Source organism: Benincasa hispida, chromosome 9, assembly GCF_027475165.1.
Source record: "Benincasa hispida cultivar pf3 chromosome 9, pf3_genome.v1.1, whole genome shotgun sequence".
Classification (NCBI taxonomy): Eukaryota; Viridiplantae; Streptophyta; class Magnoliopsida; order Cucurbitales; family Cucurbitaceae; genus Benincasa; species Benincasa hispida.
In genome coordinates, this window is record NC_143486.1 from 71,719,651 (window position 1) to 71,745,162 (window position 25,512).

The following is a 25,512-nucleotide window of genomic DNA, read 5'->3' on the forward strand; positions in this document are numbered from 1 at the left end:
TTCTTTTTTCTATTCTTGTAAATAATTTGTCATTTTTCTTATTTGTGAAAAATTTCCTTTACAATTAAAAGATGTGGAAATCATGTTGCCCATAGCCTAGGACAGAACTAACCTTATGAAATTGTAACTTAACCTTATATGAATTTGTGTTTCAAAAGAAAAGAAATTGCTGATATGCAATTATGCCACTTTCACACGACATTCTTGATATGCCATTGCCTTTACCAATAAAGTGTATCTTCCTTTTCGATAATTCAAGTTTAGAAACTTGAAAGTTTAACGTGTTTGCCTTCAAAAGAAATCATATATTGGGAGATATTCTGAGCATTTTCCACGAAAAACAAATGAGCGTCAGGTCAAAGTATACGGTAAGGAGTCATGTTGAAAATGTAGAGGCACTAAAAAATAGGAGCGGAAAAAAAAAGAAGAAGAGGTAAGGGTTTCATTTTCCTTTTTCTCATTTTTTTTCTTTTTTCTCCTTATTTTTCCTTTCTTTTTCTTTTCTTTTCAATTTCCTTTACAATTTCTCTAAGTTATTTTCTAATTTAATGTCTCAAAATATTTGGATAAAATTTTTGAAAGAATAAGATCAGGTTTAAAATATTAAATTTTAATAAAACGAAATATTACATTTCCAAGATTGTAAATTTAAAATTTGATTAAAATCTTCTTTATCCTTCCTTAATTATTGTTCACTCATAAAATTTGATTTCAAGGGACACTAATTTTAAATTTACTCAAGTACATTGCTCCTAGAGTAATACCAGGGAAACCAAGAACTAAACAGTCAAACGAACATGCAAATAATGCAAAAATGAAATGAAAAGAAGAAAATAATTTTAAGAAATGTAAAGTTGAACAAGATTTATAGTACAACAAGATTAATTTTCTTTTTGTGAATACTAAACCTCTAAATTCCATTAAATTCCATTTAAGAGAAATAAGATAGTACAAAAAGGATGTCGATAATTTTCATTTTCTTTTCCTTTCTATTCAGTGCAATCAATAATATGAAGGTATGAACATTATGTAAACCTCCAACTTCAAGAAAAGAAATTACATGTCAATTATTTCTTAGTTATGTTTACTATTTTGTTGATGCGGCTAGTTAAACACACAAAAAAAAAAACCTTAAATTGATCCAAACCAACCCTTTATAATAATGGAGCAATGTGGTTTTGGTGTATAGTTATTCCCACTAATGAATCAAAACATCTTTATGATTAATGCTGTCTTTCAAGTAAATTCCATCATCTTTAGTAAGTCAAATGCAGTTAGAATCGTAACACATCTTATAGAGCCAAACTGATGTGCTCTCAAAAGGCTTGGAATAATGAATGTTGTACATTAGGCTTTTGCAAGTAACACCAGAACAAAGTCGTATTCTAAAAGTTTACTCTAAATCTCCAATGGAATTCATTTTTAACACTAAATTTGTTTTCTCCTAAATCATTGTCTTTGGATTTGCAATGAACAGATAGGATTTGGCCATTACTTAGCCATTCACAATGTGGATCTACCATTTTGCAAGTTCCACAGCCTTGGTCTCATCAAGCATTGCCAAACACGACACAAACAACAACACCACACAATGCTTGGTCATACATCTTATTTCCATTTGGTTCATCGTATTGCACTTGGAAAACCACTTTTGAGATTTTTTAACAAAATTTGGGATGTAGCATGACCATTAGTGTAATGGATTTTTATACAATCCCATTTGGAAAAAAAATCTATATGAGTCAATACTATTAAGAGAAGTTAGTTATAAAATAATAATGTTTTTTGATAGGGATGTGTTTGTTTCACTAGAATAGCCTATCAGTTATAAAATAACAATGTAGTTGTTGTGGGGATATATCAAAAAAAAATTAGGCGACTAGTTTTCTTTTAATTTTTAAACGTTGTTATGAGACTTTTTTTAAAGGAGGTGATGTTTCAAGAATTTAATTTATAAAAAGATTATGTATTTTTCATTCTCTCCACAAAATATGATTCTCATTCCAATTTATTTTGTGTTCTTCATTTCTCTTTGATCATGGGGATCTCGATAACTTTAAGTTTGGGGGTGGGAAGCTTGTGTTGTGATATTATATTATACTTGATACCATTATTTCTATTGGGAGTCATAAAAAAACCAAAGAACGAAAAGAAAGAGACGCTCCTCCTTCTAAAGTAAAATGGTATCCTTTGCAATCATGACATTCACCCATGTTTTCAGCTACATGAAATATTAACTTAGGAAGAAACCCATATTGTTGGGCCTGCACACTTGAAATTCTTGAATGAAAAAACCCAAATGATGAAGCTGGCTGATGCATTGTTTTATGTAATGAAATAATGAAAGGAATTGCGGTGATGGAAAATGAGTTGTGCAACAAGTTTTCTCAGCAGAATCTAAGTATAAAACCTACTGAGTTTCCTGGTAATTCTAGGGTCGAACTCGGGGACTAAGGAAAACAATATGTGGTAGTAATTTTTAAGATCACCTTGCGGTAACAAATAAATTAATGATTGGTTGGTTTGTTGTTTGAAGTATGAAAAATATGCAACGGATTTGAGAAAATATTGATTATGCGACAGATACACTGAGTATGTAGAGGAACGGGTTGAGAAGGTCTTTAGCTAGCGTTTTCAGAGAATGCGTTCAAACTGTGCGATTATGCTACACTCATGCGACAACAATCATTTTTCAATGTAGATGCGGTAGCTCCTAATTCTAGGACGCATGCGATGAATGCGATAATGTCTATAGAGCTTATTCCTAAGTCTCTACTTCTTGCCTATGTGATGATGCAAGATGCACACAAGGACAAGGTGACCACATACAATCATAACTTATCTTTAGGATGCATGCGATGCGTTAATAGCAAACATCACTTATTCCTAAGCTCCTATCTCTTGATTATAAGTTTCTAATCTGACTCTCCCGAGCCTAAATTCTAACCTAACCTTTTCAAGCCTAGATTCTATCCTTAGACTACCCTCCCGAGTATCTCTAATGGACGAATGACGCATAAATAATACAATATAATCGCATAGAATGAAGATCCCCAATTATGTTAGCTAAGTGCTTCTCAACCCATTCAACAGATTTAGCTACTCATGCGTAATATACAGAGAATGAATAGATATAAAGATGTAAATTCCATTTCCATAATCAGTTCAGAGTACAAAATGACAATGGAAGATAAGGATAGAAAGCTTGGTAGAAATTTCTTGCTTCCCAAGGCTTTTACACTATTAACTCTATTTTTCTCAAAAGATGTTCCTACTCCCACAAGAGTTGGCCCTCTCTCTGGTTTCGACGCTTCCGGCACTCTTCCAAGTTCATCGAAACGATCTCTCGGTATAATCTCACTTCCCTCGCTTCCACCTTCTAAGTAAAAGAAAACTATGAACAAGGCTACTTCTATCTAAAGGGAAAATTCTCTAACTGTCGAACTTCTTCACTGAAGGTGGCCTCTGGTATTTATAGAGCTTTGGGGTGAAAGGCTTCTTCTCTCTTACGATTGCACTGATGGGATGACACTAATTCTCTATCTGATGCGCCAAATATTTGTCACCGAAAAGTTGAGTGTACTTGCTATAGTAGGTCGTTAACGATTTGTCAACTTAATTCGGAATCAACAGTCATCAGCTTTCAGTCCCATCGTGATTTATTACACTTTTCACCCAGATGCACCCACCATGATGCGCTGGCTCTATGCGGCAACATTTTTTAGTAGATATTCGTGAGTGCAAATGATCGCATAGCCTTGCGTTAACGCAATCTCTTGATGTGCTCGACCGTTGATTTCTTTGGATCGCATTTTTCGCCTTGCGTCAACGTATTTCTGCAGAAAAATACATACGTTAACTATTTTCGTGCAATGGATGCATGCGACCGCAATATTGTGAACTTAATGCTTTTGGACGCAATAATGTATATTTTTATCATCGTAACCCTGCATTGTTTTATAACTTAGCACTGTAATAACGTCCATTTCTGCCCATTATCACACCCCCAAATTTAAACAATGCTTGTCCTCAAGCATAAGCTAAAGATTTCCTTTAGAAAGTCGACCACCTTCTCTTTCCTAGATTTCTCAAGGATGCCTTATTCAAATCGTATACACCAAAATTTCCTTAATTCTTATCCAGGTCGTTTCTTAAAATATTTCCAAAATTTAGGAACCGTAAGTTTAACCTTCAAAAAGACTTTATTAGATTCCAGGACATCGCATGATTTATTTCAAAAAAAACTTTTTCAGGTGTTAAATGATTCTTTTATCCTTGCGTATTTTAGACATTATATTTTTTTTTTCTGACTTTGCACTGATCCAAGTGTCTCACCTTCATTTTGGCTTGCCCCCACGTGTGTCATATGGACATCCAACTACGAGCAAGGCGCTCTTTCTCAGACTAAACTCATGCCCATTTGGCAGCAGAGTTGCGATCATTTATTTATGCGTTGATCACGATTCCTACCTTCATTTTGGCTTGCCCCCACGTGTGTCATGCGGACATCCACTACGAGTAGGATCCGATTGTAACGTTATGAAATATATATATATATATATATTATAAGCAAGGCTAAAAATAGCAAGGTTGAAAAATGAATACCACACTCCAAAATTTAAAATGCACCAATGTCCTCATTTCAAAAAGATTGAAAGAAGTCATGCGATGTTCTTAGGAAGTTTCGTAAAGGTCAGTTTGAAAGAAAGCTAGCAGACCACTAACTTCTAGAAATATTTCATGAGGTGATTTTCCTAAAATTAAGTTGACTCTAGTGTGTACGAAAAGATAGAAGCATGCGTTTCATCATTGAAATCATAATTGGCAAAGAGAAATTGTGCGGTGGCTTACTAAATTGATCAATGTTAAATGATTGTGGCAACCAGAGAGGATGCATTGATAAAATTTTCAAAACTAAAACGCGATGCGATAGTGCAAAATTTGGAATAAATTCAAGGAAAGATATAACCTCTAAATTTGTATTGTCGCCCACATTATTTTTTGACACATCTGCTTTGCGGCGATATGTTTTCTTTTGATTGCGGTGATGAAATAAAGTAGTTACGTCTTCGTGTAGCACCTTTGCGATCGTTTACCTCGATCGTTGCAAGAAAAACATTGAGAGGGTCAAATACAAAAACAAAGTTACAAAATCGTTTACCACGATCGTTTAACACGATCACATTATATATTTTTTTAAAAGATGTAAAATGAAGACAGATAAACGATATTTGAAATAACATCATAGTGGTGAGAGTTCATGAATCATAATTTAGAAAAGGATATCCCAAAAGTCTTGCGCCCTAGATAATTTTCTATCGTATGCCAGCGCAAGGGCCACTCGATTTCCCTTCATTCCGGATTTCTCAGGTCTACAGAGGCCTTTTCTCGATGAAAATCACCCCCACAATATGCCTTGACTCATTGCCCATTAACCTTAAATGTATGGGTCCCTTCCTCATTAATCAGCTCAACCGCACCATGCGGGAATATTTCTTTAATTATAAAGGGTCCAGACCACCACGACTTTAACTTGCCAGGAAAGAGCCATAACCGTGAATTGAAAAGTAAGAACTTTTCTCCGACGTGGAGATTTTTGCCGCATAGCCGGTTGTCATGCCAACACTTTTCTCGTTCTTTTAAATTTGGCAATTTCATGAGCTTGCGTTCTCCACTCATCAAGCTCGACCAATTGGAGTTTTCTTGCTTCCCCTGCTGCTTTCAAGTCGAAGTTAAGCTTCTTCACCCGCCCACAGCGCTTTGTGCTCTAGCTCCAATGGTAAATGACATGCTTTACCAAACACCAACGCATACGGAGACATGCCTATCGATGTTTTGTAGGCAGTTCAGTATGCCCACAGTGCATCGTCCAACTTTGTTGCCCAATCTTTTCGCGAAGGCTTTACCACCTTCTCCAGTATCAACTTGATTTCTTGGTTGGACATTTCAACCTAATCATTCGTCTGTGGATGGTATGCGGTGGCCACTTTGTGGAGGATATTATATTTGCACAGCATTCTTTGACAGTGTGATTGACAAAGTGGGTGCCTTCATCACTTATTATGGCATATGGGTTGCCAAAACGAGTGAAAATATTCTTCTTCAGGAATTTGGAGACTACCGTCGCATCGCTTTCGGCACATGCTACTGCTTCTACCCACTTGAACACGTAGATGACGGTTAATAAAATATAGTTTGACCATTCGATGGTGGGAATGGTCCCATGAAATCAATGCTCCAGACGTCGAATAACTCCAGTTCTAAAAAGATGTTAATGGGATCGCATGTTTCCATGCAATATTACCCATGCGCTGACACCGGTCACATCTCATCGCGTAGTCTCTTGCATCCTTAAATAGTGTTGGCCAATAGTACCCACTTTGTAATACTTTCGCTGATGTGCACTGGCCTCCAAAGTGCCCGCCATATGATGAATCATGACATTGCGATAATATGCGTTGGTGAGTTGTATCCGATACACACAGTCGCAGAATCTTGTCTGACCCATCTTATCTAGATTTGGTTTATCCCAATAATAAGATCTGCATTCATGCCTGAGCCGCCTCTTTTGGTGGTCAGTATAATCTTCGGGAAATTTCTCGCAAACCAGATAATTTACCACGTCTTCAATCTGAAATAGCTGCTCGTCTGGGAACACTGCGCTCACCTCTGACTGATTGCAGTCAACCTCAGGATTTTTCAATCTGGATAAATGATCCACAACTTGATTCTCTGTCCCCTTGTGATTAATTGTTTCCATATCGAATTCCTGGAGGAGGAGAACCCATCTAATCAACCTCGTCTTCACATCCTTCTGTGGTGGTTTAGTTAGTTTGAGTAGGGTTTAAAGTATTACTCGCATATGCGATGGGATGTAGTATTGTTTTTCTCTTCTGCACCAGCACTGCTCCCATCGCATACCCGCTCACATTGCACATTAATTCAAAGGGTAGTGTCCAATTTGGTGTGATCAATACGGGCGCAGTCGTTAACACATTCTTCAAAATCATGAATGCGTTGAGGAAATTGTCATCAAAGTCAAACTTTCTATCAGCCTTCATCAACGCACTCAGCGGTCGTGCAATCTTTGAGAAGTCTTTGACAAAATGTCTGTAAAATCCGATATGTTCCAAGAAGCTCCTAACAGCCTTTACACTCATTGGAGGTGGGAGCTTTTCAATCACTTCAATTTTTGCCTTGTCGATTTTCAATCTGTCCCTAGAGACCTTGTGCCCCAGCACGATGCCCTCCTTCACCATAAAATGGCATTTCTCCCAATTAAGCACAAGGTTCGTCTCCTTACATCTTTTCAATATCTTCTCCAAGTTGTCAATACAGACATCGTATGTGTGCCCATATATAGAGAAGTCGTCCATGAATATTTCTACAGAGTCTTCGAGATATTCTGAAAAGATGGTCATCATGCACCTTTGGAAAGTGCTCGGCGCATTGCAGAGGCCGAACGGCATGTGGCGAAAAGCAAATGTTCCATACGGGCAGGTGAATGTGTTCTTTTCTTAATCTTCAGGAGCAATCATGATCTGATTATAATCGGCATAGCCATCCAAGAAGCAGTAGAAGTCATTTCCAGCTAGACGATCCAACATTTGGTCAATAAAAGGTAAAGGGAAATGATCTTTCTTTGTTGCCGCATTGAGTTTGCAATAGTCCATACAAAGCCGCCATCCGGTGACGGTCCTTTGCGGTATCAGCTTGTTATTTGCGTTAGGGACTACCGTCATCCCTCTTTTCTTTAGCACGCACTGCACGGGGGTTGACCCATGTGCTGTCTACTATTGGATAGATGATGCCCGCGTCTAACCACTTGATTATCTCTTTCTTTACGACCTCCTTCATTGCAGGGTTGAGTCTGTGCTGATGTTCGATCGATCCTTTGTGGTTTTCTTCGAGACGAATTCTATGCATACAGTATGTGGGGCTAATTCCTCAAATTTGAGCGAGTGTCCAACCAATTGCTTTTACATATTTTCTCAGAATGCTCAACAACACATTTTCTTAGTTTTCATTAAGTGCAGAGGAAATGATTACTGGTAGCTTTTCATTCTGCCCTAGAAACGCATACTTCAGGTGGTTAGGAAGAGTCTTTACCTCTATTGTTGGTGGTTGTTCTAAGGACAGTTTTGTTGTTTTTCTTTCTTCATTCACTATCAGATTAACTTCTTGAGATGCGATCACTTCATCTTCCTTGTTTGTTTTCTTCTGTGATCGCATTACATGCTACAATGGATGCGATCGCATCCTCATCTTCCTTTTCATCTTCAGGCTTCTCTTCTTCATTCAAACTCTGTTCATCGGCGGATTCATTAAGGTCTTCTTCGTCAGGATGTTTCATGGCACGGATAATGTCAAGGCTTTTATACTGTTAACTCTATTCTGCTCAAAAGATGTTCCTACTCCCGCAGGAGTTGGCTCTCTTTCTGATCTCGATGCTTCCGGCACTCTTCCAAATTCTCCGGAACAATCTCTCAGTACAATCTCACTTCCCTCATTTCCACATTCTAAATAAAAGAAAACTATGAACAAGGCTACTTCTATCTAAAAGGAAAATTCTCTACCTGTCGAACTCCTTCACTAAAGGTGGCACTGGTATTTATAGAGCTTTAGGGTGAAAGGCTTCTTCTCTCTTATGATTGCACTGATGGGACGACATTAATTCTCTGTCTGATGCGCCGAATATTTGTCACTGAAAAGTTGAGTGTACTTGCTATAGTAGGTCGTTAACGGCTTGTCAACTTAATTCGAAATCGACAGTCTTTAGCTTTCAGTCCCATCATGATTTATTACGCTTTTCACCCAGATGTGCCCACCATGATGCGCCGGCTCTATGCGGTAACCTTCTTGAGTAGATAGTCGCGAGTGTAAATGATCGCATAGCCTTGCGTTAATGCAATCTTTTGATGCGCTCGGCCTTTTTGCTGATCCAAACCATGATCAACCCAAGTTATTTTGCCCTAAATAATTTTTGGTAGGTAGAAAACTTGGTCCAGGTTGCTCCACGATCTTCCAGCTGATGTGCAACACATGGATAGATCCACTTTCTTCTGCCTGATGGAAGTGATGCCTTCTGCTCTGATGGGAAATGAATTTTCAAACAAATTAATTTTCTCTCTCTCTCGTTCTCTCCTCTGTTTGCAAAAAACTCTTTCTAACTCTTTTCTTTCTGATTATTTTCGTGAATTTGCTGTGTGAATGAAGAAGAAAAAGAACATGCAATATAATAAAGAGAAAGAAGAGAAGAAGATCTACACGATGATATATGTTGTTCGGCAATACAGTGCCTACATCCACGGGAAGGAGAAGAATCTTTTATTTCAAGAGCTCAGTCACACTTTTCTTTACAGATCTTGTAGCTTTCTTATAAGCTTCTGTAAGATAGTATTAGAAATTGTAAATGATGCATATTTATACATTTTTAGCTGATACAAGTAGTTACATAACAAACTATAAAGAAAAATGTAAAAGCTGGCCCTTTAAGCTCAACATGGAAGCTTTTCTCCTTCCAGATCTGACTTGTCTTCACCCTTTTTCAGGAAGCTAGAAGCCGATCTGATCAAGATAGTTGGAGAGCTTAAGCTTTAAAATTGGTTTGGTAAGCATATCAGCGGCATTCTCACTGGTATGGACTTTTAGAACTTCGACTTCACCCTTTTCTATTCTGTCCCTTCCAAAGTGATATTTAATATCTATGTGTTTGGTCCTTGAGTGGTATTAAGGGTTTTTGGAATGATGAATGGCACTTTGGTTATCCCAGTAGATCTTAACTACTGTTTGATTGATACCAAAATCCTTCATCAACCCCTTTAACCACAATGCTTCTTTTATTGCCTCTAATAAAGCCATGTATTCTGCTTCAGTAGTCGATAGGGCTGTGATTGACTGAAGATTTTCTTTCCAACATAATAAATTTGGACCATAAAAGAATAGATAACCTAGTAATGATCTCCTTTTGTCTTGGTCACCTGCAAAATCTGAATCAACATATCCATATAGCTCTGATTATGTTTCTTTTGTACTTTGATATGTTAATTTAGATTGTTTGGACTATATTAAGAATCTTAATATCCATTTTGTTGCTTCCCAGTGCCTTTTTCTGGGGTTAAACATGTATCTACTGACAAGACTAGTACAATAGGAATAGTCTGGTCTAGTAGATATCATTAGATACATTAGACTACCTACTGCTTGGTTGTAAGGAATTAATTGCATTTGAGTCAAATGTTCTATGTCTGTTTTCTTGGGTTAATTTTCTAAAGAAAGTTTAAAATGACTAGCAATAGGTATAGTGACAGGTTTAGCATTAGACATATTGAATCTTTTAATAACCTTTTCACAGTAGTTTAATTGACTAATGGTGAGGATAGAGGAAGCCCTGTCTTACTTATTTCAATCCCAAGAATCTTTTTAGACTGACCCAAGTCCTTCATGTCAAACTTTCTCTTTAGGAGATCTTTGACATGTTTTAAATCCTCCTTAGATTTCCCAGCTAGCAACATATCATCCACATAGAGTAGTAGATAGACTTTGTCCTTATAGGTTGTTGAATTAACATAAGAACAAATGTCGTAGGTACTTCTTTGAAACCTAATGCTCTCTATGTAATCATTAAATCTTCTGTACCAGAATCTAGGGGATTGTTTAAGACCATATATAGATTTGTTTAGGAGACAATAAAGGTTTTCCTTTCCTCTTTCTTCAAACCATTTAGGTTGAACCATATAGATAACGTCTTCTAGATTTCCATGAAGGAAAACTATTTTAACATCTAGTTGATCTAATTCAAGGTTGTACTGAGCAACTAGAGATAGTAGAAGTCTAATAGTGGTTTGCTATACTACTGGTGAAAAACTTTCAGAGTAGTCTATGCCTTCCTTTTGGGTAAACCCCTTTGCCACTAACCTAGCCTTGTACCTAGGTTTTTCTTCTTTAGTAGAACCCTCCTTTAGTTTATATATCCACTTGGAAGCTATAGGCTTGCATCCTTTTGGAAGAGGAGCTAGGGTCCAAGTATTATTGACAGTGAGTGATTCCATTTCTTCACAATTAACTTCAATCCAAGACCTAACATTAGGGCAGTTCACTGCCTCTTCAAAAGTTGCAGGTTCTTGGTCATTAGAAGCTATTGTGGCATTTAGAACTAGGTTCATGTAATTAGTTTTAGTACACCTAGCTAGAGGAACTATCACTCTTCTTTATCTATCCCTAGCCAATGAGTACTGACTTAAATCTGGTTGAGTTTTAGTATTCTCAGTAGGCTTACTTGAGTTTTCCTCTTCTTCTTCTTCTTCAGTTTCATTAGAAGGGTTATGACTAGTGGGTGAATCTTTAGGTGTTTCCACCTCAATCCTAGCAGTACTAGGGCTTTTAGAAACTTCACAGGTTGTCTTTTCCTTTTGCATAAACATCTCTTTTTCTCTAAAAGTGACACCCCTGCTTACAACAAATCTTTTCTCCATCTTAAAGCCTTTAACACCTTCCGAGAACCCAACAAACATACATTTCACTGCGCAAGACTTTAGTTTCCCCTGACTTTGGTGAATATAGCCAACACATCCAAATACCCTTAGATTTTCTAGGTTAGGAGGATGTGTTGTCTATTTTTCTTTAGGAGTTAGGAAGTTTAGGGAGGAATGAGGACATCTATTTAAGGTGAAAACAGTTTAGCTTGCTGCCTTAGCCCAATACCTTTCACAAAGAATTGCATCACAAATAAGACAACTAATCTTTTCCATGATTGTTCTATCAAGTCTTTCAGCAACTCCATTCTATTGAGGAGTAAATCTAACAGTCTTATGCCTAGTTATTCCTGTTTCTTTACAGAACTTATTAAACTCTTCACTGCAGAATTCCAGTCCATTATCAGTTCTTAGTATTTAAATTCTTTAGAAGTTTACTTCTCTATCATGAGTTTTCACTCCTTAAACTTATCTAACACTTGGTCTTTAGTTTTAAAGAAGTGAACCCAACTTTTTCTAGAGATGTCATCAGTAAAAGAGAGTAGATACCTTGAGCCACTTAGGCTAGGTGTAGGAGCTGGACCCCATAGGTCTGAGTGAATATAATCTAGGATAGCCTTTGTGGTGTGTTGTGCTTTAGTGAAACTTTGCCTTGTGGCCTTTCCTAAAACACAATGTTCACAAAAAGTTAGATTTTCTGAGAGACCTTTAATAGAATCCCTTGCATAGATAGGACTTCTAGGCTTTTAGCACTAATGTGAGACAATCTCTTGTGCAAAACATCAACCTCTATGATCTCATTTGTGGTGGCAACATATGCCCCTATCATTATTTCAACTCTTTTAACCACAAATAAGTCATTTACCTTTTTCCCAACTAGTATTACCTTAGAATCTTTTAACATCTCAAGGGTTTCTCCTTTATTGCTGTATTCACACCCAATTGCATCAAGCATTCCTAAGGAAATTAGGTTTCTCTTAAGAAGTGGAACATATCTCACATTTCTAAGAAGTTTAATAGTTCCATCCTTAAGTTTCATAGAAACAAAGCCAATGCCTTCTATCTTACAGCCTTGGTTGTTTCCCATATAAACCATTGCTCCTTCAATTTCTTCAAAGGTGTTGAACCATAGTCTCATAGAGGTCATGTGATAGGTGCATCCAGAATCTAGGACCCAATCATGTTTTCCTAGGGGATTTACATGGTTGGATTTATCTAAGGTTGAGGCTAGATTATATGAGTAGATATAAGAGCCTTGTACCATAGAAGCTTCGGGCTGTTTACCTTTAGAGTCCTTTTCTTTCTCTTGGTTCTTCCTTTAAAGAATAAAGCAGTCTTTGATTAAATGTCCTTTCTTTTTGCAGTATTTACATTTTTTCTGTTTAGGCTTTTTTTCTTCTGAATATGTGATTTTCTGTCCTTTGAGTGATTTGGTTTAAAATTTCTAGCAAATAACCCTTCACCACTAAGATGATCCTTTTTATCAGTTTGTAACTCTAGCTCTCTAGTTCTTAGGGCTGATATTATTGTATCAGTACTTATATTATCCCTTCCATATTTTTGAGCATTTTTACTCTCCCTATAGGGTTAAGGAAGAGAATTAAGAAGCACATAGGCCTCATTTTCATCCCCCAGTTTCTCTCCTAAGATTTTGAATTCAACAACAATTTTCTTGAATTTATCTAGATTATAAGTCAAAGATTTTGATGAATCCATTTTAAATGTAAAGAATTTCTCCCTAAGGTATATTTTACTAAGAAGATTTTTCGTAGCATATAATTCTTCCAGTTTAGTCCATATCCTATAGACTGTTTGTTGATCTAAAACTTGCCTTAAAACATTATCACTAAGGTTTAGGACTAATGTACCATAAGCTGCCAGTGCCCCATCTTCTTTTTCTTGAGCTGTCACTAAGGGTAGGAGTGTTGATGGGTCAAGAAGAGCTCTGTGAGCTTTTTGTTGGCCGAGAATTGCTTTGATTTTTGCCTTCCATAGGCCAAAATCTCCTTTACCATCGAACTTCTCTACTTCAAATCTTGCTACTTACATTTTGGAATGAAAACTTGAATCTTGAATCTTCAAGAACTGTAATCTTGTAAGTCTTTTGCTCTGATACCACTTTGTTGGGCCTGCACACTTGAAATTTTTGAATGAAAAAACCCAAATGATGAAGCTGGCCCTTTTTGCTAATCCAAACTGTGATCAACCCAAGTTATTTTGCCCCAAATAATTTTTGGTAGGTAGAAAACTTGGTCCAGGTTGCTCCACGATCTTCCAGCTAATGTGCAACATGTGGATAGATCCACTTTCTTCTGGCTGATGGAAGTGATGCCTTCTGTTCTAATAGAAAATGAATTTTCAAACAAATTAATTTTCTCTCTCTCTCGTTTTCTCCTCTGTTTGCAGAAAACTCTTTCTAACTCTTTTCTTTTTGATTATTTTTGTGAGTTTGCTATGTGAATGAAGAAGAAGAAGAAAACTCTTTCTAACTCTTTTCTCTCTCCTCTTTTTGATTATAATGATATAATTATGTTTTAGAAGGATATATCTATAGAGACTAATGAATAACATAACTTTAGTGGTACTGTGGGGGACTTTTATTTGTGAATGTTTCCTCATTAAGTTGATCTCTTCATTTTGTCCAAATTATCACCCAAAACATTGATTGTACTTGAAATACTCAATTCGTGTAAAATAAACAAATAAATTCATGAATGTAATGACTTTCATTAAAAGAAACTTGCTTTGAAATGGTTTGTGGGGATAGTTTTCACTCTGAGAAGCAGTTTAAGACATGCAAGAATGACATTGTCAAGTCTTGGAAAAGAATATCAAGACTATCATGTGTTTAATTTAGATTTTGAATTCTTGGCCTAGGGCCTGAAACTTAATTCTTTAAATTGTATTTCAGTTTGGGTTAATTAAATCTCTAATTTGATACAACCGAGTTTAAAGTAAATTTGTAATTTATCATAAATAATAGACCATTCATTATTTTCAAATAGAGGGTTTTCCAAAAATACAACAATAAGGAAAAATATTTACACTAAATAGAAAAATATTTACACTAATGAGTGTCTATCATTGTTTTTCTTTTTTCTTTTTCCCTATTTCTGTAAATAGTTTATCATTTTTTTTATCTATGAAAATTTTTCTTTCAAATATCTGAATAATACATAACTCCTAAACGAAAATATTAAAACAGTTAAAAGATGTGGAAATCATGCTGCCCATAACCTACAACAGAACTAGCCTTATGAACTTGTAACTTAACCTTATATGAATTTGTGTTTCAAAAGAAGTGAATTTGCTTATATCTAATTATGCCTCCTTAACATGACGTTCTTGATCCGCCATAGCCTTTACCAATAAAGTGTATCTTCCCTTTTAATAATTCAATTTTAGGAATTTCAAAGTTAAATGTGTTTCCCTAAAAAATAAATCCTATGTTGTGAGGTCTTCTGAGCATCTTCCACGAGAAGCAGATGAGTGTCAGGTCAAAGCATACGACAAGGACTCGTGTTGAAAATGTCAAGGACATTAAAAAGAGAGAGAAAAAAGATGGGGTAAGGGCTTCTTTTTCCTTTTTCTCTTTTTGTCTTCTTTTCCCCCTCATTTTCCATTTCCTTTTTTTTAAAAAAAAAAATTCTTTTACAATTTCTTAAGTTATTTTCTAATTTATTGTCTCAAAATATTTGGATGAAAATTTTGAAACAATAAGATTGGGGTTTTAAATATTAAATTTTAATACAATGAATATTACATTTCCAAGATTGTAAATTTAAGAATTGATTAGAATCTTCTTATCCTTAACTTAACCTTCTTTATTATTATTCACTCATAAAACAGTATTTCAAGCGACAACAATTTTAAATTTACTCATTTATATTGCTCTTAGATTAATACCATGGGAACCAAGAACTAGAAAGACAAATCAACGTACAAATAATGGAAAAATGAAATGAAAAGAAGAAAAGAATTGTGAGACGTAAATTTGAACCAGATTTATAGTACAACAAGAATAGTTTTCCTTTTTCGAAATACTAAACCTCTAAATTCCATTAAAAGAGATAAGATAGTATGAAAGAGATGTGGCTAATTTTCTTTTTTTTCCCTTCTATTCATTGCACTACACATATGAAGGTATGAACATTATGTAAACCTCCAATTTCAAAAAAAGAAATTACATGTCAATTACTTCTTAGTTATATTTACTCAAATTTCGCTGATATGGCCACTTAAACACCCAGAAAAAAAAACTTCACAATAGCTAAAACTTTATATTGATCCAAACCAACCCTTTACAATAATGGAGCAATGTGTTTTTGGTGCATAGTTATTCCCATTTATGAATCAAAACATCTTTATGATTAGTATTGTCTTTTAAATAAATTCCATCATTTTTAGCAATCCAAATGCAGTTAGAATCGTAGCACATATTATAGAGCCAAACTGATGTGCTCTCAATCCAAAAGGCTTGGAATGATGAATGTTTTGCATTTGGCTTCTGCAAGTAACACCAGAACAATGTCGTATTCCATAAGTTTACTCTAAATCTCCAATTGAATTCACTTCCAACATTTAGTTTGTGTTCTCCTAAATCATTGTCTTTAGATTTACAATGAACCGATAGGATTTGGCCATTGCTTAGCCCATTCACAACATGGATTTGCCATTTTGCAAGCTCCGCAGCCTTGGTCTCATCAAGTATTGCCAAACACAACACAAACAACACCACCACACACTGCTTGGTCAAAGGTTTGGTTTCCATTTGGTTTATCATATTGCACTTGTAAAACCACTTTGAGATTGCTTTTAAAATTGGGATGTTGCATGACCAATAGTATAATGGATTTTTATACAACCTCATTTCGGAAAAAATCTATATAAGTCAATACTATTAATAGCTATTAGTTATAAAATAACAATATTTTTAGATAGGGATGTGTCTGTTTCACTAGAATAGTAGTCAGCTATAAAATAACAATGTAACTACTATGGGGATATACATAAAAAAATAGGCGACTAGTTTTCTTTTGATTTTTATACGTTGTTACAAAACTTTTTTAAAGGAGGGAAAGTTTTAAGAATTTAATTTATAAAAAGATTATGTATTTTTCATTAGTTTAAATTGTGAGATTCTCTCCACAAAACTTATTCTCATTCAAAATTATTTTGTGTTTTTCATTTCTCTTTGATCATGGGGATGTTGACCTATAGGGCCTTTCTTTGTTGTTCTTCTCAGGTTGGATTTGTAAGGTCATTTCAAAAGGGAGAAGAGATCCCATTGGCCATTATCTTCCTGTCAAATCTTTTAGGCAAGGATCTAATAACTTTTGTAACATGCTTTCCTTCTTTACACATCTCTCTCTCGACAAGTGATTCGTTTGGAATACAAAGAAGACAAACATAAAATTCAACAATGATCTAATCATCGAGCATTTTCAAGTTTTCAAAATGTAAGGTAAGCAATTGAAGTCTTGACATTTTAACTTTGGACGTTCCCTCATGAGCTAACTGTAGTATGTCTCAAGCTTCTTTTGCAAAGATGAATGAATTTATTAACGAAATTTTATCAACAACATTGAAAACAACACTGAGTCTTCATGAGCTTGAAGAGGAAGCTCCTTCTTAGGCCGCAATCCACTTCTTTTTCAGTTAGGGAACATTAACACAATTTTGGTTTCCATAAGTGGAGTCCAACATTTGGGCTAACCACTCTTCACTAGGCCCAAATATTCATGATCAACGTTGGAAAGATGAAGAAAAGGCTCAGAAATATTCCGTTGAATCCTCGATACTCGAAACTCGATGCTCGACGTCTTCCTACTCGATGCTTGATGAGAATTCCCTTCTCCGCCTGGCGAGTCTCTGTTAAATCCTAAATGGAACTTGATGACAACTGAACTAATACTCGATCTTACTTGATGATTCTTGAACGATACTCGGTGCGACTTGAAGGTGAAAACAATCAACTCGACACAAATAGAGAAGATCTATGCACGATTGAACTTGATACTCAACGATGTGATTTGAATGGTGAATGAATGTGAGCGATTTGTAGTAAAGAAAGTGATCGCATGAACAAAGATAAAGAAAGAAGGTGAGACATAGTGTTTACGTGGTTCGATAAGATTGCCTACGTCCACGGGAAGATCTGAGTTCCTTACTAATGAAGATTGCGTACAGTTTTTGTTATTATAAGAAGACTAGGAAAAATTATGATAACTCTCTCTATTTTGTTTGAAGGATAAGAGGTATTTATAAAGTATACCAGCTGACTGTTCACAAAGTTAGTTATAAACAAATAAAAAGCTAAGGTATTTGAGTCAAAGTCTCTTCAAAATCTCCACCTTGACTCCAATGCCTTGCAATCATCTAATCTTTCTGATTCTGACCATTCTGTCTACCTTGTGTCTGGAAGCTCAAAACCAACTTGTTCTATACATTTAAACAATTTAAGTTTTGAAATAGGTTTTGTTAACATGTCAGCTGCATTGTCTAAAGTATGAACCTTTAAAATTTCTCTCTCCACTGTCTCAATTTTATCTCTAATGAAATGATACTTGATATAAATGTGCTTAGTTCTAGTGTGATATTGTGGATTTCAGGATAAATGGATAGCATTTTGGTTGTCACAGTAGAGTTTCACCACTGTTTGATCTATTCCAAAGTCTTTCAGCAATCCCTTAAGCCACGCTTCTGTTAAAGTCATATATTCAACTTTTTTTGTAGATAAGACTACTATAGGCTATAGTGTTGCTTTCCAACTAGATAGATTAGGATCATAAACGAAAAGGTAACATGTTAAAGATCTCCTTTTGTCCAAATCACTAGCATAGACAGCATCCACATATCCATAAAGTTTTAAGTTTGGTTCAGCTGATCTTTGGTAGACTAATCTTGAGTTTTTAGACCAAACCAAGTACCTTAGGATCCATTTAATAGCCTCTCAGTGTCTCTTACCAGGATTAGACATATATCTACTAACTAAGCTAGCTGAATATGAGAGATCAGGTTTGGTAGAAATTATTAAATACATTAGGCTTCCGACTACTTGACTATAAGTTATGACAGTCATCTATTTCTGATGTTCTTGGTCAGAATCTTTAGGAGAGTTAGCTGAGGAAAGCTTAAAGTGCTGAGCAATAGGTCAGCTCACTGGTTTTGCATCATTCATGTTGAACCTTTTATGGATCTTCTCATAGTAATTAGACTGATTGATGCTTAAGATAGACTCTACTGGGATTGGTGTCCTAATTCTCCCGAAGTCTCGTAGTTTGTAGACTGTACACATTGTTATGAATAAAATAAGAGATATTTTATTTGGCATTTACTCATATCTAATAAACAAAGCTTCATGGTTATTGTATGAAAACTTAAGCATGTATATGAGATATACAAGTGGATCAACCTTAAGTGATAACCTAAAAAGGTCTGTTGTATAAGGATTAAGGAGGGATAACTGATCCTGGTGACACTACGGATACGACTCCCTTCGTAGAGGTTTGCAAATGTTGTGAACTACTACAGATGGTAGATCCTAACCATTCATGTGGAAACATGCGAGTGAGGGTGTTCTATACAAAGAGTTTATATAAGACCGGACCACGAGATGACTAGTCTCTTTATATAACGTCGTTGATACTTGAGACTTGCATCTCACCTAAACAACCATAGGTGACATGACCTCAATCCTGAGTGTTTTAAGAATTCCTTGCTTTGAGGGCAGTCCTTTGATTAGTATGGGTGAGAGTGGTCAGATATCCAACTCAACATGCCTACCTTTTTGGGGATTTGTCTGATCTGGGAGCTGAGAACTTAGTTACACAAGATGGAATTCACTCCTTCCCCGAAGTAGGGGTAAGTAGATAGACTGCTCTCTTCAAGGCTGGGTCTTGAACATAGTGGCCATAACTTCTCTTTGGAAGAGAAGACTCAGTCATAGTAGGACTATAACTTATGTTCGTTAGAGGGATAAGTGGTACTTAAGAGTTAGATGTAACTATAGAGGCATAACGGTTATTGGCCCAGCTGTACTTATGAGAGGTCTGTGAAGGGTTATCTCACTGTTGATTGGTTGATATGGACACAAAATATATCTATAGTAAGGAGAGTGCAGCTGTCGGTCTTTAGTGGAGTGCCTGGTAGTTAACAGATGGTGGATCCCGTGATAAAGATTTTAGTTAGTTATTCACATACCGTTGGAGCTTCAAGCTATAGGTCCATAAGGTCCCCTTGGTAGCTCAATGGCTTCAAGTTGAGAATCAGTTCTTGGTGTTGATTTGAAATGTTCAAATTGTCAAGAGGAAATTCGATTATATATGATATGATCGGTGTGATGTATGAGATACATCAAGTGAGGGATTAATGTAAATGTAATTTACATTAAGTACCATAAAATAGAAAAAGAGCTATGATTTATATGTTTCATGAGATGAAACATTAAAATTATAGGTTATAAATATAATATGGTAAGTTGGTTATCATATATATTTATAATAATATTAATTATTGGATAATTATCTCTTTTTTCTCTAGTAACCAATTGAGTGGGAGGTTATTAGTAGTTTTCATGGTAACCGTGAGATAAAAAGGAAAAATATTTTCCAAAATTTAAAAGAGTTTCCATTCTCGAAAAGATACTCATGGTTTGCTGTCAAGTGAATTCGATTCACTAAAAATAGCATAAAGAGAGACTAAACGATTGTGAAGTGGCACTATATGGTAGTTCACTCAGTTGGTCATAGCTAAACGATCGCAGGGCTTTTTCTATACTATAGATTGCCTTCTTCTAAACGATTGAGCATTCGTCTATACGATAGACACTTCTCATCTCCCACTTTCTCAATCGTCTACACGATTGTTATTCCTCCGGTCTCTTCCTCTAACCAAGTCCACATAGAGCCCACAGTTCTGGATTCTTACACTGAGAATACCAAGGTAGCCATTGTGGTGGTGTCCTCACTTAACTCGACTGAGCTCGAGGTTTTGGAGGTCATTCGTTGGGTTTATGATCTTGGAGTTCGTTGAGTTCGTGTTAGCTATTTTTGTTGGGGTTGATGTCCTAAAGTCTCATGTCCTGTAGTTTGTAAACTGTTTGTACGAACGCTTGTGTTGTATAATATACGATATTTACTTCACATCTTGTTTTTGCTCAGTTGTATTTGCTTTACCACGAACCAATAAACATAAAATACCTGGTTATCTGTATGTAACTTAAGCATGTATGTGGTGACATAAAAGTGGATCATATCTTGAGTGATAACCAAAATGGTCTGTAGTTTATGGATATAGGAGGAACCTTGTCCTGGTAACGCTACGGATGCGGCCCGCTTTGTGGAATGGTCACAAGTGTTATGACTTGTCACAGATGGTCTGATCCAGATCATTCTTGTAGGGGACATGCGAGCGGGGGTGTCCTATACAAAGAGTTTGTATAAAACCTGACCACGAAGTGTTAAGTTTCGTTATATAACATCGTTTATGACAGAACCTTCACTTCACTAGGATGACCATAGGTAACATGACCTCAATCCTGAGTGAGTTGGGAACTCTTGCCATTGAGGGTGATCATTTGATTTATATGGGTGCGAGTGGCCAGGTCACCGATTCAAACCTACCATTTTGGGATTCGTCTGATTTAGGAGCTGGGAACTCAGCAACACAAGATGGAATTCACTCCTTCCTCAAAGCAAGAGCAAGTAGATAAATAGCTCCCTTAAGGGCTGATTCCAGGCCTTGAACGATGTGGCGCAACACACCTTCTCTTGGCCCAAGAGGTGTTCACACATAGTTGGACTATGTTGTATTATTCATTAGAGGAATCAGTGGTACTTAAAGAGTGAAGGGTCATCATACTTGTGATTGGTTATATCCGATGGACATAGAAATATATCTGTGATAAGAAGAGTTCAGCTGTTGGTCTTCAGTGGAGGAGAAATGACTATAGTAGATATGTGATATCAAACTATAGGGTAAGAATATAGTATGATTATATTCTTTAATTATTAAATTGGTTAATTATGAGATAATTGGTTGTTTTATTCTCCTCAATCGTGCGTTAGTGGGAACAGCTTCATTCGGTTATGGTAACCGATAAATAAAATGAAAATTGTTTTCATTTGGCAAAAAGATCGAAAATTCGCAATCGGTGTGAAAACAGAAACGATCGCCTAGCTTGAGAGCCTATACGATGTAGCTCATTATCTAAACAATCGCACACCAGAGACTAAACGATTGCATGCCTTTTCTTAAACGATCGCATAGCGTGCCGTGTTTTCTAAACGATCGTCTACCTTTTATTAAACGATCGCTTAGTAAAACCTACAGGATCGTGTAGATTCATCTAAACGATAAGCATCCCTGCTATGTGATAGCTCTTTCTCTCCCACTTGCTTATCGTCTACATGATCTGTCTTTTCTACCTCTACCAAATTCACCAAAGACCACACTTTGGATTCTCACTCTATGAATACCAAAGGCTCCAACTGGTGGCGTCGTCCCCACTGTTCACTTGTTCGTGCTTATTCAAGTTACTGCTTCTCGTGTAGACAATCCTGCTGCTGCACATAACTGAGTTGTTGGGCGATAGAGTTCGCGTAGAGGTTCTTCCACTACTTTGAGTTTGATGTTTGAAAAGAGTCTTTAACTGGTATGAGAACTCTTTCCCTTGTGTTTTATTTATCGAAGCATGCCGTTAATTAGTGTTTATTTGCATAACTATCTGTTAGAATGTATGTGTTGTATTTCGGTCCCAAAGAAATCGAAAAGATCCAAACACGCTCATGGATGCTCGACGTTGAGAGATCCTTCAATTGGTATCAGATCCAGGTTCTGATATTCCAATTTCATTGTTGCAACAAATTACATATACATTCATGGTGGATGCATGTCTGCTCTGTTTAATTGTTTAATTGCTGTGGATGTGCAGATTAATGGATGTTTTCGGTGATGTTAGCCTCGATTTTATTTAATTCTTTTACATTTTCGGTTGATTGTAAAGGCCTCTGCATTTTTGGGCATTAATAGTCATTACCATGTATGTAATTCAAAGTAAGTTTGAGTCTTGAGTTGTTCGTGAAGAAGATTGGAGCAATGGTTGCAGTTCTTCAAGGAAGGAGACGATCAAGGGTTGATCGAATCGTGTAGACGATGGGGTAAGCGATTTCTGAGTATCGGGTCGTGTAGATGATGGGATCCTCACGTATCATTTAATGCGCAAAGCACTAGACAATCGTTTAGCTTCATCGCTTAGTAAGTGACTAAACGATTGCTTAGCAACACATGGTAAATCGTTTACCTTTCATCGTGTTAAGCGATCGCCTAGACGATTAGGCTTCATAGCCTTATTGTCGTCTAAGCGATCGTTTAGCTTTTGCGCCTATCATCTAGTGTGCGCTGGGTGATTGCTTACCTTTGGCATTTACTAAACGATGGAGTCCTTCTGGCGGTTCAAGACTCGGTTCGCTCGGTGGAAAATGTGGTTTAGAAAAATCTAATAAAGTTTTGTTCGTATTTTCAGCAACAACCTTTTCAAAATGGCAACAATCATGTTAGCTTTGCTTAGCGTCAAAAAATTAACTGGTGAAAATTTTTCGACCAGGAAACATATGATCACTACGATCCTAATCATTGAGTATCTCATGTTCGCCCTTACGAAACCTTATCCTCCTATTCCAGCTCCAAATGCCGCTCGAAATGTTCAGGAGGCATACAAGCGATAGACATGGGAAAATGAGAAGGCCCGAGCCTACATCTTGACAAGTCTTGGACAACCGTCTGAACAGCTTATGCATGAGGCTCTTAAATATATATTCAACTCCAAAATGGAAGAAGGCACCTCTGTTCGTGAACATGTGCTTGACATGATGGTCCACTACAATGTGGCGGAGTTGAATAGGTCTACCATCGATAAGGGCAGCCAGGTTAGCATAATCCTGCATTCTTTGCCGGAGAGCTTCCTGCACTTTGTTAGCAATGTAATTCTTAACAAAGTAAAATATAACCTTACAACTCTCCTCAACGAGTTGCAGACCTACCAATCTTTACTGAAAAGTAAGGAGAGAAAGAAGGTGTGCAAATGTTGCTTCATCCTTCAAGATGTTCCATAGAGATTCGACCTCGGGAACGAAGTCTGCACCTTTTACTTCTAACTCTACAAAGGGGAAGAAAAAGAAGGGTGGTAAGGGAAAAGGGAAGGCGCCTGCTAACCCGCCGCTTGTCAACCCAAGAAGGCGTCCATCGGTTGAAAAGGGAAAGTGTTTCCACTGCAATCAGGATGAACACTGGAAGAGCAACTGTCCTCGCTATCTGAAAGAGAGAAAGACAGCCAAGGCTAAGGGCAAGGCCGATAAAGGTAAATATGATTTACTTGTACTTGAAACTTGTTTAGTGGAGAATGATGATTCTGCCAAGATAATTGATTCGAGCACCACTAATAACGTTTGTTCTTCTTTTCAGGGGATTAGATCCTAGCAACAGCTGGAGGCTGGTGAGATGACGATACGAGTAAGCACTAGGCACGTCGTCTCAGTTGTGGTAGTAGGAGGGCTCCAGTTAGCTTTATAGAATAGGTTTATTGTTTTGAATGATGTATATATTGTTCCCGAATTTAAGAGGAACCTTATTTCTGTAAAGTGTTTGCTGCAATGTAAACACACTGTTAGTTTTAATGTGGATAAAGCGTTTATTCATAAAGATGGTATTATTATTTGTATAGCAAATCTGGAATCTAATTTATATATGCTAAGGCCGTTAGCCATTAATTCCCTCCATAACACAGAATTGATAGAACATGGAATCGTTTCCCAACTCTCAGCACCGGGTACACCTTAGCAAAATGGTGTAGCGGAGAGGAGAAATAGAACCTTGTTGGATATAGTTCATTCGATGATGAGTTACACTTCCCTACCGAACTTATTTTGGGGTTTCACAGTGGAGACTGTAGTATATATACTCAACTGTGTTCCCTCCAAGAGTGTTGTGAGAACACCTCTGGAGATGTGGAACAGGCGTAACGCTGGTTTACGTCACTTCTGCATTTAGGGTTGCCCTACACATGTGCTTGAGGAAAATCCCAAGAAGTTGGAATCACGATCGAAGTTATGCCTCTTTGTAGGCTACCCCAAAGGTACACAAGGGGTTGAGAACAGTCCACGAAGTAAAGTTGTGTTGCATGAGCTTTCCAATGAAACTACTGAAATTTCAACAAGAGTTGTTGAAGAGCCTGCTACATCAGCAAGAGTTGTTGATGGGTGTTTATCTAGTAGGTCAGTTCCACCTCAAGAGTTGAGGGAACCTCGACGTAGTGGGAGGGTTGTGAACCCGCTCGTTTGCTATATCGGTTTCACAGAAATTCTTGCTATGGTAGTAGATGGTGACATTGAGGATCTGTTGTCTTATCAGAAGGCAATGGAGGATTTTGACCGGGAAGAATGGGTCAAAGCCATGGATCTCGAGATGGAGTCGGTGTACTTCAACTCAGTATGTGATCTTGTAGATCAGCCTGATGGAGTAAGACCTATAGGTTGTAAATGGATCTACAAGCGTAAACGGGGTGCTGATGGGAAGGTACAAACCTTCAAGGCTCGACTTGTGGCAAAGGGTTATACCCAAGTAGAGGGAGTCAACTATGAGGAGACTTTCTCGCCTATTGTCATGTTAAAGTCAATCCGCATCCTCCTGTCCATTGCAGCTTATTATAGTTATGAGATCTGGAAAATGGACGTTGATAACTAGTAGAAATACAAGTTATTAAAGCTTAAATTATTAAAACAATGGGAGAAAGCGATAGTGAAGAGGCAATATTACGATTGAATGCGCCAAACTAAAAGAAAAATTGCTATCGCTAACTCTCATCGCAAAGCAGTTAAACTGAGTTATTCTATGCAAGAACAATGCGAAAGCATGTTTTGAGGTTGCGATCCAAGGGTACCTCAAAGATGATCATGTAATGACCTGATATAAAGGAGGTGGCCTAATGTAATACAACGTGATGGGACGTAAAGCTGATAACGGTCAAATCAGAAACTTAGTT